The sequence below is a fragment of the Ambystoma mexicanum genome, chromosome 5q (assembly GCF_040938575.1).
Source record: "Ambystoma mexicanum isolate Mex_15411 chromosome 5q, UKY_AmexF1_1, whole genome shotgun sequence".
Lineage (NCBI taxonomy): Eukaryota > Metazoa > Chordata > Amphibia > Caudata > Ambystomatidae > Ambystoma > Ambystoma mexicanum.
In genome coordinates, this window is record NC_090933.1 from 546,877,600 (window position 1) to 546,890,775 (window position 13,176).

General features: G+C 48.3%; 1 protein-coding gene across 2 annotated transcripts in view; it reads left to right on the forward strand.

Moving 5' to 3' along the window:
- Positions 1-13,176, forward strand: part of SNTG1 (syntrophin gamma 1) — a 2,735,678-nt gene that overhangs the window by 401,573 nt on the left and 2,320,929 nt on the right. The window lies entirely within an intron of this gene.

Here is a 13,176-nt window from a genome sequence, read left to right on the forward strand (position 1 = left end):
ATGGCCGAAATTGATGGGAAGGTTAACTTAATCTGTTCATCCACCTCCCTCAATGTGTTGTGCAAAATCGTGGGACAACTCTTCCAATTCATCTGCCTCTCCAAGTATCATTGCATCCACAAGTTGGGATGGAGAACGTGCAGTAAAAATCAGACGATGGCCACCAGCTAAGGAGGACCAATGTCATTGGTTGGGGCAGTATGACCCAAGGTGACAGCAATAGGTTATATAAGTGACAAGCAGTTTTAAGTTTGAAAGCTAAACTACTTTAATATTACAGAGGATTCCCAGCCTGATGACAGGGAATATTCATGAGCATGTGAATCCATGAAAGATCCAATTCTGGAGAAGTATATTTGTAATGCATGTTACGAAAGATCCAATTCTGGAGAAGTATATTTGTAATGCATGTTAATGGATATTGGTGTAAAGAATGTGTTTGTTTATGCTTCAGCTTGTTCTCGAGCAACTATAACAAGGACTTGGAGGATGCTTATTTCCAAATCCCCACACATCGAAGGCACAGACGTTTCCTTTCATTTGTAGTACAAGGGAAGCCTCATCAATTCAAGGCTCTGACTTTCAACCTCAAATCAGCTTCAAGAGTCTTCACAAAATGCCTAGCTCAAGTGGCAGCCCATCTCCGTCGGGCAGGCATTTACATCTACCCAAACCTGGTCAACTGGCTAATATGCACAGCGTCCCGGCTGCTACCCTTGCAACACACTGAGGAGACCATCTGGTGCCTAACTTCTCTGGGAATGGCTGTTAACTTTGCAAAGTCATGCGTATCGTCATCACAGAGTGCTCTGTTTTTGGGTTCATGGCTCAACACCCTGACATGTCTTGCTATTGCCTTTGAGGAGAGAGTCAAACCATACACAACAAGATTCACCAACTAGCTACATTTCAGGTGGCAACAGGCCATTCCATTAAATCTCTGCTAGTGATGATGTCCTCTTGCATCCCGTTAGTTCCACATTGCAGGCTTCACACGAGGCCTCTAGAAGAGTTCCCCGATGCTCGATGGCAGCAAGTTTAAGGTTCTTGAAACTACAAGATTGCCTTCACACTATTTTTCTGCAAAAACCCACAGTGGTGGAATCATTGCAAGCACCTTACGCAAGGCTTTTTTTTGCCTCTGAGTTTCTCAGGCCACAGTCAACACAGATGCTTCCCTAGAAGGATGGGGAGCCTACACAGGGCAACACCACGCCAGAGGCCTGTGACAACCCTAAGACAAAGCCCTACACATAAAAGTCTTGGAGCTCAGAGAAGAGTTTTGGGCTTTGAAATTGTTCAAACCTCAACTTCAGAACAAACTAGTTTGCATCTTCACCGACAACAGGTCCACCATGTTTTATATCTGGAAGCACTGTGGTACCCACTCTCCAGTACTGTCCAAATTATTTCAAGCACTATGGAACTTGGGCAATATTGTACAACATGTTTTAACCCCCTTTCCATCTGCCAGGGATCCACAAAACTGTTTCAGATTTCCTCAGCAGGGATCTATGATCATGTCACAAATGGGAGCTCCAACGCCAGGTTCTTAACATCTTTTCCCGGTGGGTCCACCCCAACATCGACTTGTTCGCCATGGCACAGAACTCCACGTTTTTCAGTATTTTTAGCCACAATTCTTTATACTGCACCTTCAACTATAATTTACATTTATTTTAGTGCCTGTACTTATTGTGGACAGACACCGTTAGTATTTTCTCTGTTTATTTTATTCATAACATATTTTTGTTTGCACTTTTTATGCAACCACTATTTTTTGATTACCCCCTACAGTGCTGATAATTGCCTTTCAGTCCTTCCTGATGCCTACCAACCCCATATGCAGTGCTCTTGTGAATGTGCCACATCGTGCCTGTCCTCGGAGCGATGCGGTCACGTGTCTATCTATTTCAGCGTTTCTATGGCAACGCTTACTCAAAGCGATGCGCTTCAACCCTGAATTTACATCTGTTAACACCGTCAGTGCCTGTCTTTTTCGATGACAGACACCGTTGGATTGAGTATTTTCTTTTTTTTTGATAAGACATTTTTTATTTTCAATTAGTCATAACATAGTCAAAACAACCAAAACCAAGGAACAAAAGAGAAAGAGGCAACAACATCAATTGAGGCCGACACAGCTCATTAAGTAGTATTAACAATGATAAGTCACAGGGCACCATTCTTACGGGACAGAGCCACAATACACAATGTAAAAGTTCTGGTTAGCATCCCCAGGGCAATTTCTCCCAAACCCTTTCAATGTCTTTCAGTGTCTTTCAGGGCCCTCCTTCCTCCCATGCCGCCCAAATTTTTGAAGCCTTATTAGGACAGCCCCTTGCATTGTATATCCGTCTTTCGAGCATTGCACATGTGTCCATGTCCAGCGTCCACTGCTCCATTGTCGGAGGTTCCGGTACACCCCATTTCTGTGCAATGTTTCGCTTCATTAGGGCAGTCGCCGTGTGCAGCAACAGTTCCTCCCATTTGTTCAGTTCGTGCTCCCCTGGGACTCCCAGGAGCAGGACCCTCGGGTCATAATCAATTGTTTTAGAAAGTATCCGGGCCAGCTCCCGACAACAGGCGTCCCAAAAAGTTTGGATGCGGGGGCAGGACCACAGAGTGTGGAAGAAGGTCCCTTCCTCGCCCCCACACCTGAGACAGTTCGGATTCAGTGCTTTCTTCCACCCAAACAGTGCCGTCCTAGGATAGTACACTCTATGCAGTACTTTAAGTTGCACCAGTCTGAGTCTTGAGGAGATGGCAGTTTCCCGCGGGTGCATTAATACCCGTATCCAGTCCTCAGGGTCAATATCCCCTACATCTGTTTCCCACTTGGTTTTTAGACTGGTCAATTCAGGGGTTGCGAAGGATGTGATAGCATTATAAAGGATGGATGTGCATTTGGAGGGGATAAGTTCGGGGAAAATGTTGCGTTCTATAGGTGAATATTCCGGGGTGTCATCTTCTATCGCTATGTGGACTCTTAGGGCGTGGGACATCTGCAAGTGATGATATCTTTCAGTGTCCGGGAGTCGAAACCTGTGTTGCAGGTCCGCAAACGGCGCAAGATTCCCGTCTTTCAGGACATCCCCCACCTTATGGATCCCCGCTCTCACCCAGGATGGCCAAGGTTCAAACCTTACAATTTCTCTCAAGTTGGCATTACGCCATAGGGGCTGCGCCGCTGATATCTTGTTTCCCCAACCCACAAATTTATGTGCATTCTTCCAGATGGTGGTAATATGTGTTCTTGTAGTTGATGGGGATGGTCTGAGGGGGGCTTGGTATAGTAGCTGTATTGGGTCGGTGTCGTGCATGGGAGCCACTTCGGCTTTGATATGGGGTAGCTCCCGGTCCCCGTGCAGTAGGTCATTGACCACCGCAAGTTGTGAGGCCCAGTAGTAGGTCTGAAGGCGGGGCACTCCGATCCCACCCTCCCATACTGACCTCTGGAGTGTGGCCAGTGCTATGCGCGCCTGCCCTCCACCCCACAAGAGTTGCCTAAGGAGGGTTTCCGCCCGGTCAAATTCAGCCCCCGGGATCTGCAGAGGGGCATTTTGAAGGGCGTAGAGGAATCGCGGGAGGGCCAGCATCTTGAAGAGAGCGGCTCTGCCCATGAGGGTCAGGGGGAGAAGCTTCCAATGTTGTACGTCGTTAGAGAATCGGTCCAAGATTGGTTGAAGATTATGCTTGCTATAACTGGTCAGGTCCGTCGTTATCCAGATCCCGAGATATCGGAAACCAGATTGTTCTATTCGGTATGGGCATTCCCTCGGGTCGGGCTGTCCCCTTCCCTTCACCGCGAAGAAAACAGATTTCTTCCAGTTGATCCTTAGACCGCTGAATTCCCCATATAGGACAAGAATCTGGGTCACTATGGGGCAAGTTTGGGTGGGGTCTCCCAGGTATATCAGGAGGTCGTCGGCGTAAAGAGAGATCCGATCCTCGTGGCCCTCTGGCCATCTAAATCCCACCCAGGATGTGCTTTGGCGAAGCCATATGGCCAATGGCTCTATCGCCAGAGCGAAAAGGAGGGGGGAGAGGGGGCATCCCTGCCGTGTGCCCCTGCCCAGTTGGAAGGAGCGAGACGTCCAACCATTCACCTTGACTTCCGCCCAGATGTTCGTGTATAGTAGCTTCACCCACCCCAGGAACCCCTCCCCAAAGCCCATCCGTGCCATGATCTCCCAGAGGCCATCCCATCGAATCGAGTCGAAGGCCTTCTCGAAGTCGATCGCCAGGAGGGCAAGCGAAGTGTCAACGATAGGGGCCCTCTCCAATGCCAAGTGAAGTCGGCGTAAGTTCATTCTGGTCGATTTGTGTGGCATAAAGCCGCATTGGTCCGGGTGTATTAATGTGTCAGCCACCAATTGTAACCTATTGGCCAGGACCTTGGCAAGGACTTTGGCTTCGCCATTGATCAGCGAGATCGGTCTGTAGGAGGCACACTGCTCCTGGGGTTTGTCAGGTTTAGGGATGACGACGATGGTAGCTTTACATAGATCCTGCGGGAGAGCGCCTTGTTCCCGGGCCGTAAGTAGCATTTTATGGAGGGAGGATGTTATGTTGGTTCCCCCCAACTTCTGCCAAGTTTCAATTGGGAACCCGTTCGGGCCCGGTGTTTTCCCGGTCTGCAATTGAGCTAGTGCTTCAGCCACCTCAGTCTCTAAGAGGGCGGAGTCCAAGCACGCCTTTTGTTGCACAGAGAGAGTTGGGAATATTATGTCGTTTAGGAGGGTTGGGTCCAACCGCGAGGTCGGGGCCCGGTAGAGCGCTTCATAATATTGGGCAAAGGCTTCAGCTATCTCCGCGTCCGATTCGAACCTCTCACCCTGTGGAGTGACAATCTCACGAACACACCGTTGACCCTCGTCCCTCTTCTCCAACCAAGCCAGCAATCGACCAGCCTTGTCTCCATGCTCGTAGATTCTGGCTCTGGAGTCCCAATGGGCTTGTTTCGCATTTTCTAATGAAAGATTACGGAGCCGTTCAGTGGCACGTTTAAGGGAGAGTTGGGTCTGCAGGGATGGGCCGAGGATGTGCTCATTCTCACATTGGGTCAGCTCATCTTCCGCTCTTGTTATGTCCCGGAGTCTCTCCCGCCTTCTATTTGCCACCCAGGAGATTAAGGCCCCCCGTAAAACGGACTTATAGGCCTCCCAGACCACCACCGGATCTTGTTCTCCATTATCGTTGATTTCGAAGTACTCGGTGGAGACTTCAGTGAGGTGGTCAACAAGTTCAGGGAAACCCAAGTAGTAAGTGTTCAATCGCCATGTCCCAGGGGGGGAAGCGCCTTGTACACGGACCTCCACGAGCAGAGGCGAATGGTCGGAAATGCCCCGGGGAAGGAAATCCGCCGAAAGTACCCTGTGGAGGTCCGTGTGTGGAACAAGAAAATAGTCGATCCTGGAGAGGGAGCCATGGGCACCGGAGTGGAAGGAGTACCCCCTAGCGTCCGGGTGCAGTTCCCGCCATACATCGCCCAAGCCCAGGGCGGACACAAAGTTAGATAGTCTTGTGGGGGTGTCTGGGTTACGTTGTCTGAGATGTGTGCGGTCAGTGGAATTGCACATGACGTCGTTGAAATCTCCCCCTAGAAACAGCTTATCAGGTTGGTGTTTACCTATGAGGGCAGTTAACTCGTCCAGGAGTTCCTGCCCCAGTCCGGGCGGGGAGTATATCGAGACGAAGGCGACCCTCTCACTCCCCAATGTGCCAAGGACCAGTATGTAGCGACCTCGTGGGTCGTGTTCTGAGCATTGGAGGGTGAAAGGAACACGTTTGTGGATAAGTATGAGAGTGCCCCTAGACCCCATTGTATATCCCGCGTGGAAAGCAGACCTGTAATTAGTGCGTTGGAAGTAAGAGCAATTCAGACCTGCTAGGTGTGTTTCGGATAGCAGGGCCACATCGGGGGAGTGTCTACTAAGTGTTTGTTTAATCAGGCGCCTCTTGATCGGAGAGCCCATCCCGTTTACGTTCCAGGTGAGCACCTTGAGGGATTTGGGGCGTTTAGTCAGAGTCGATTGGGATTGTGGGGGTGCCATCCAGAGAGTGGGGTAAGTAATTGAGCGGGTGTTTTACAGCCAATAGTAGTGTACTGCGGTGTGTGTCTAATGTGTCGAAGATTGTGTTGCCTGGATCGTCTGTGGCCTCGTCCTATCTTGAGCCTCAACATATTTCGGAGCCCGCAGCGACGCGGTGCTCCTGGGGTAACAAGAAACTTATTAGAACATTCCCTTCCCTCCCCCTCCCCATACTCCACCCCAACACGAAGTACCTGTAGCCCCAACATCATAACTTTCAACACGTGTTACGTGTCAGCCTTACAAACTCTCATACACAATAAAACTAAACAGATTAGAAATTGAAAGTTGGCGGGGGGGGCCCCTGTTGCCTTGGCCGGTGCGGTGGAAATATGCCCCCGCAAACCGCATTATTAATAACATAGACGACTCACAGTACGGGCCTTCTGTAACAACCGTTTGGAGCGCCCCTTCGTGAGGGCCCGGGCCCGTCCCCAAGGAGCATTCATGTTCAGTCTCCAGCCTCCGCCTGCCGATTCGGCAAGGGTGGCCTGTCCGGGTCTCGAGGATGATCCGGCAGGGGCCCAGGATTTCTGCCCCTGTTGGGTCGGTGCGCCGACCAGTCCCCTTCAATGTGTTGTTCTGCCCATCGCCAGGCCTCCTTCGGGTCATTAAAGTGGACCGTTGTGTCCTTGTGGTATATTTTCAGCTGGGCAGGGAAGAGCAGGCCGTACTTGACTCCCATCCCTTGAAGCTGTCTTTTGAGTCTTTCGAAGGATTGCCTCGCCTTCTGGACCTCCCGCGTGTAATCCGGGAAGAAGGCGATCTTGGAGCCATTGAAGGTGGTCGTACCTTTGGTTCGTGCGAGGTGCAGCAGTGTGTCTCGGTCCCGATAATTTAGTAGCCTTGCTATCACCGTGCGCGGCGAGGCTCCTGGCAGTGGTCTACCAGAGGGCATTCGGTGTGCTCTCTCTATCGAGAAGAATTTCGAAAAGGATCGTTGGTCGAAGAGGTCCATCAGCCACTGTTCCAAAAAGAGTTCCATACAGGGACCTTCGGCTTTCTCGGGGATACCGAGGATTCGAATGTTGTTGCGCCTGGATCTGCCCTCCCCCTCCTCGACCCTGGCCTCCAGGCTTTTAAGTTTGGCGGAGACTCCTTGGAGTTCCCGCTGTATTGCGTGTACCCCATCCTCCGTATTGGAAATGCGCTGTTCCGCCTCGGTCGTACGTGCCGAGAGTTTCTGCAGGTCGTGTCGGAGGAGGGACACATCCAGGCTGATTCCATCCATCTTCTGCTCCATCGACGAGCGGGAGTCTGCTATGGCCGCCATGACGTCCTTTAGGGAGAGCCCAGGTGCTGGATCCACTTCTTCCGATGGTACCGGTTGGAAATCAGGAGCTTGCGAAGGAGGGATCGTATATTGGTCGATTCTGTTTTGCGTAGTGGGCCTTCTAGTTTTGTCTTTCCCCATGGCCGCCGTCAGGCCCTGTATCTTGGGTACAGTCCTGTTACGCAGCAGCTCAGTCACAGTGGAAGCGCCGCCGGTGCCCTGTGAGTTTGAGCCCAGAGCCAGATAGTGAATCCGCAAGGTTGGGCATGTGGGCCCAGCCGCCGGGCGCTAGGATTTTTGCTGCGACATGCCGGGGGTGTTTGCCAGTTCCAACAGCCCTGGAGGTGGTCACACGGGGGGAGGAGGGTGGGGTCCACGCCGGCCGGGCCGCCTACGGGTCTCCGTAGCGGCGCACCGCTCTGATGTGATGATCTGTCTTTCCCACCCGTCCTTCCTGGTCTCTCTCAGATTCCTCCAGGAGTCTCGATCCGCCTACTTTGCGGTCGCCGCTGGATGTATGGATGTATCGCTCCCCACTCCGGCGGCCATCTTGGTTCGTTGTCGAGCCGAGCTGGCGTAGTTTACTCTCGCTCCCAGTGCCAGAGCCCCTGCGAGTTACAGGCTGGAATTCGCCACAGACGTGCCCTGGGATGTCAGGCACCGGGGGGTCTCACTTTGGGGGTCACCAGATATTTCCAGGTGGTCGTTTAAACAGGATGTTAGGCAGCGGTCGCGGGAGCTCCGAAGGCACACGTCTACTGCATCGCGCAGTCGGCCACGCCCCCCGGATTGAGTATTTTCTTGATGTCTGTTATTCGTTTTTATATGTACCTTTTATGTGATCACTATTTTTTGCTTACATGCTACAGTGCTGATAATTTATTGTCAGGTCCCTCAGATGCCCTTACACTCCACAAGCAGCACTTTTGTTAACGTGCCGCATCGCGCCTGCTCCCGGAGCGATGCAGTCACGTGTTTATTTATTCCAGCTTTGCTACAGCAACGCTCACACACAGCGATGCACGACGGCATTTTCACAGCCGCCGTAGACTTGGATTCAGACCTTCAGGTACCCACAAATGCTTTCTCCCCCTTTTCGTTGACTGTATCTCGGTTAACCTATACTAAACAAGTCCTCTTTTCAACAGATCTATCATTTCATTTGATTGTGTATTACACGCTGCTTTTACTCACAACAGACTCTACGTCTGACACTTATTCTGCATTTTTTGCCACGCTTGGCCACATACTTCTCATGAGGTAACATGCCATATTTCTTTTCTAATTATTGAGTAGAATTGTAGATTTCCCACATTATTTTACTCATTGGTTGTTTTCTTTTCTATCTATATATCAACACTTGACCTGAACCTGCCTCTATTTTATTGGTATGTGACTATTTATTCACTTTTGATGCCTTGCTGCATGTTACAACACGTTGCGTTTCTTTTCATGTTTAATGTTTTCTGTTATTAGAATAGACTTACCCTGATGAAGGAGCTCTATGCCCAGAAATGCATTGGTAAATTAGGTCTTTTCAAAAAAATATGAGAAGTGGCAGCTACGTCCTCACAAAGATGTGATTAGTGATTTCTTTTTCTCTTGAAATCCATTTTAGATAAATATACTTTTCTTAACCAAAAAACTCCGAATCTATTGGTATCTTTATTGAACCGATACAGTTACAAAAGTCATTCTTTACTGCTACCAAACAATCAGCTTAGAACTACAAGACCCGTGTTGGGTTCATACGGAGAGCGGCTGTATGACTAGGTTTTCTATCTAGTCTTTTGCTTCACAGAACTCCAAGTGCCCATAGTTTGCCAGATGCTATCCTCAAGTGGGGGAGGCTGGGGATGCCTTCTCCATCTCGTGGATGTCAGTTCCTCTATGCATTCCCTCTGCCTCCACTTCTCCTGAGAGTACTAACCACACTCAAAAAGAGCCACTGCAAGTTGATCTTAATCGCCCCAGCATGGCTGTGCCAAATTTGGTAATCTGATTTACTTCACCTGTGGGTCACTCCTCGCATCAGGCTACGGCCTCTGCCAGATGGAGGATCAGTACTGCATCACGATACAGCGTCACTACCGTTGAGGGCTTGGCTCCTACAGCCCAAGAATTTAGATGCTTCGCATTACCTCTAGAATGCAAAGGCTAGGGCACCTTCTACATTATCATGATACAATGTCATGCCATCAACGCCCTGACCGCAGAGCCAGCCTACCTTTCGTCATTCAGCTCTTCGCCAACTCCGTAGGCATCCTGGCCTGCCTACTTCCCCTTCTCATGTCTCGCTTGCTGATCTGCCATAGAGACCATGCCACTTGCAGTTCAAGCCGTGGTCCCGTTGGCGGTTGCCTTGGTGACTGTGTGATGCCCAGGAGATCATGTGTTCTATTGCCTAGACAACCAGTTTAAAATGCTTGCAGGGCGCAACACTCACTGCTTCTGAGCAGTGTCTGTGGCCGTCATTTGGTGTTCTTGTTTGCTTGTCTGATACCTGTTTTCCTGACCTGGCTAAAGTTTTCCTGAACTGCGCGACTGAATATCCTTGGATTTGTTGTCTTGGATTGTTCTTCCTGTCGTACTGCTGCTTGTGCTTGACCACAGACTGTTTCACAGACTGCTTCTGTATCTCCTCCCTTGTACTGCACAAGTGAACTTTTTCTTTTTCTCTGCAAGCCTCCTTTGGAACTTGTTCTTGCTCAGCCAGTGAGCTTCCCGTTGCATCTAGGTCACTCCTGGGGTTCCCTCTGGGCACTGGAACCTGTGTGTTACCTGCACTGCACCACGTTGGGTGGGGAAGTGCCTCCTGTACGTCGGGAGCTCTTAAACCTTCTCCATTTCTGCGCCTGATCCCAGTCTCTATATAGGTCAGACTATGGGCTGGTTTTGCATGTTATCAGCTTGTAGCATACACTGTAAAGTTACTTACCTATTCTGTTTCCTTTGCAGCCATCTGGATACCCGGTTCTGCTGTTCCAGTCACCTGTGTCCTCAATAACCGGTCAGCGAGTGAGCATACTCTCCATGACTGGTGCTTGAGGACGGAGGTATTTCTAGTCCACGTGGAAATCCATGTCTTCACATACAAGCACAAATGGAAATGGTTTACCATTTGGTGTGAATTGCAACATCTAAACCCTCTTCAAATCAAAGCTGTGCAAGCCTTGCCATATCTCCTAACCATGGCAAAGGCAGCACTCGTGCACAGATTCTTCAAAGTACATTTACCAGCCATTTCACGCTACACAAATTAATGGGCCCTCCAGTTCAACCTCTTCACTGGGCAGTTGAGGTTTGTATCATACAAGAACGCTTTCTTGATGGCCATTATGTCTGCCAGGCATGTGGGAGAACTCCAAGCCCTCTCTTGTAAACGGCCGTCACTCGCTTTTCACCAATCCAAGGTGGTTCACCTCAAAAAACCTTTCTTCAAGCCGAAAGTTCCCACAACGTTCCACTTGAATGAACCTTTGCTTTTACCAGTATTCTTTGGTGCTCCCACTTCTCTAGCAGAGCAAACTTTTTCACTTACTGGATGCCGCACGTGCTTTAAAGATCTATATTGCATGCACAAATGAGTTCTGAAAGACATCACAACTCTTTGTTTCATTCGGACCTGTGGGCAAAGGCAACACTCTTCCACTTCGAGGTGGTTATCTGCATGTATCTCACATTGCCTCTGACTTGAAAACGGGCCCCTGCCAGGAAGGTCAATGGCGCATTCCACCAGAGCCGTAGCTTATACCACAGCGTTCCTGTCTGGTGTTCTCACAAGATTCTACTGCAGTGAGAGGGATTCCAGGGAGGACACCTGTGTCGGCTGGGCAGTAGTCTGCAGCCTATTTGAATGATGTGAGTGTTCCAGAGGCGAGTGCAATTGCTTCTGTAGAGCTATGCTGCCTCCTATTGGTTGTGTATGTGCTGCTCTGTAATCATATTCATGAGCATGTGAATCCATGAAAGATCAAACGGTGGAGAAGAAACAAGTTACTTACCTTAACTCTTGTTCTCCAGCATTGGTATCTTTCATGGATTCACAAGCGACTCTCCCTACTACCCCTCTCTGGCTCTTGGTTCTTACTGCTGCATTACGTGTACTTCAAAATCTGAAGATGGCCACCAGGGGTGGAGCTAAGGAGGACTAATGTCATTGGCTGAGGCACTATTGCCCAAAGTGACAGCAATAGGCTATATAATTAATAAGCAGTTTTAAGTTTTAAAACTAAATTGCTTTAATATTTCCGACGATTCCCAGCCTGATTGGGAATATTCATAAGCATGTGAATCCATGAAAGATACCAATGTTGGAGAATAAGAATTACAGGTAAGTAACAAAAAAGCGGGAAATCTTATCTATTCGGAGTCAGCTTAAAGTCTTAAAGCATACATTAAGAAACTGTTCCTAAACCATTGTGATTACTCAGGTTACAATGTTTTCAATCGTAGTTCTCTCAGTTTCACGTGTTTTAATCGTGGCTATTTTCACCACAGATATAGCTGTGGTGTTTTCAACAGGGCCATTTTGGGCGATTTTCTTACTTTTTTAAAAAGAAATTTTAATGGGGTTGTCCAACCACCCTTTTAACCCAAACCCACCACCTCACCATGTCAACCCCACCCCCAAATCTCCTACTCTAACACACAAGCCATGTATTGTTTTTTTTTTTTTTTTATAGAATCGCTAAAAACTGCCTAGGTGAAAACACCATGGTTAAAATATCTGCAGTGAAAATTGCTGAGATTAAAACACAGTAACCGATTTCTCTCATATGCATCATTCTCGGATTAGTACTTTGCATCACTGAAGTGCTTACGACCAACATAAAACAAACTTCCTGTCCATTTGGCCCAAACATTTCCACCGGTTGGCAGAACCTTTAATCCTGTGTTTTTGGATTGAACACCTAATCATTTGTGCCAGCAGACGCTTGATAACGGTCAACTGGCCTACATGCTCCACCAAGATAAATTTGCTTTGCTCATTGAAGCAACCGGCAAACATGCACTTTGGTAGGAGGCACTGAAATAAAATCATGTACAATTTAATGCAGATAGAAATGTCCCTTTGTGGATCATTTCTGGTTTAGAATCACATTTAACACTCCCCTGTTGCAATACTGTGCCAATTTTTATGGTCCGATAGGTAATGTATTCTTTCGCTACTCTAGACCAGACACCAGCCTTTTCACTTATTTATACAAAATAAAAGATAATATCAAGCACAGGATAGACCTTGAAGTAATAAAAAGCTGCAAGAGTTTGCCAAAATATATTAACTATTTTAAGCACAATCAGATTGTGAACACAAGTATTGCCCCGTCTTTTTTCATGCATGAGCAGGTGCAGTGCGTAATTGAACATTAAGTTATGCATCCCATTTCACAGCAGACACATTTTAAAAAGAAAACCAATTTACCTTCTGTTCTTTGGCGTGAAGGGGTTTCAGTGTTCTGTCTGCCTGGTACACATCCAGCTTGCTCATCCGTTTAAATGCTCATTTTATACAATGTGTTCTCGTTCCTGCTAATTACTTAATTTCTGTGAAAATAAAACAAAACATCATTGTTGACCTGCGCTTCCACAGAATGCTGCAGCATTAACTTCACACTTGTAAAACAGTGGGAGAATTGTGTCTATCATTTGCCATATCCACTGGGCAGAAATGCTCTGGTAGGTTGTGACTGCAAAACATTTGACTGCCTAACTCGCCATTTCCATCTACTTTTTCATTCCAATTAAGTAATACTGCCATGCTCATTATTAGAGGCATGTGGTAGCACAGCTAACATGTACTATGGG